This window comes from Oncorhynchus tshawytscha, linkage group LG19 (genome assembly GCF_018296145.1).
Source record: "Oncorhynchus tshawytscha isolate Ot180627B linkage group LG19, Otsh_v2.0, whole genome shotgun sequence".
NCBI lineage: Eukaryota > Metazoa > Chordata > Actinopteri > Salmoniformes > Salmonidae > Oncorhynchus > Oncorhynchus tshawytscha.
In genome coordinates, this window is record NC_056447.1 from 33,373,309 (window position 1) to 33,374,464 (window position 1,156).

Below are 1,156 nucleotides of genomic sequence, written 5' to 3' on the forward strand. Positions count from 1 at the left end.
ATCTGACTTGTGCCTGTGTGTGCACTGCATGAACAGAAATCATGTGATCACAGTACACTACGTTTTGCAGTCAGAGAGGAAGAGGCAAAACGGCAGGTAGCCTGGTGGGTAGGAGTGTTGGGCCAGGAACTGAAAAATTGCTGGGTTGAATCCCCAAATTGACAAGGTAAACATGTGTCATACTTCCCCTGCACAAGGCAATTAACCCACTGTTCCCCCTGGCGCCAATTGGTTGATTAAGGCAGGCCTCCCTGCCTTGTTTAAATGGTAAGGCAAAAGCAACCAACTGTAGGCAAAAGTTGGGGGAAGTGCATTTGGGAAAGCCGAAATTCAGACACGGATGTGGTTTTCCAACAGCAAGAATCAGTGCACATGGCAGTGTTGCCATTGTTTATAAAAGTTGTTCTTTATAATGAAATAAACATGTCTCAAACCCCCATATCACACACTCAAGCTGAAAATATGTGTGTACAATCAATTGGTGAGAGAAAGAGGCTCATAACACATTAATTTGTACATATCCACTGTATACATGAATTGAGGCAAAGTTGGTTCCCGTTTCAGTCACGTCTTTGATCATGTTCACGGTGGGTCAAACAAAAACACCCCCATGATTGGTTGACAATAGTGCCTCCCACAATGCAGGTGATTGCTGCAGGATGAAGTTGGTGAAGAGCAACTGCAGAAATTTGAAGTCGACTGCAGACAAAACTTCATGACCTTTGATCACATTATTTTTATAAAGTTCATGCAGTCAACATGTAGGCACAAGTCGGACATTTTTTATCCCCATAATGCAACACACTTTGAAAGGTTGTGATCAAAGTTGGTAACGGCTTATCAAAAGTGATCTGCTCGAACGTGCCCAGTCTTTGCTGCAGTCCACTGCAAGTTTCTGTAGTTGATCTTCACCAACTTCCTGGGCACGTTAGAGCAGATCACTCTTGTGAAATCGTAAACCATCGTTGATTCAAAGTTTATGTGCAATCAGTGAAAGCATTACCATTTTTATCTCTCAATACCAAAAGCGTGACGCAAGTGAAGTGTAGTCTAGTGCTGTAGGTTGGTTATATTTTAATGAAGCAGCACTAGCATACTAAACACTCAATCAGCCTCCACAGATAGCATTATCAACACGTCAGAAGCCATGGCAATG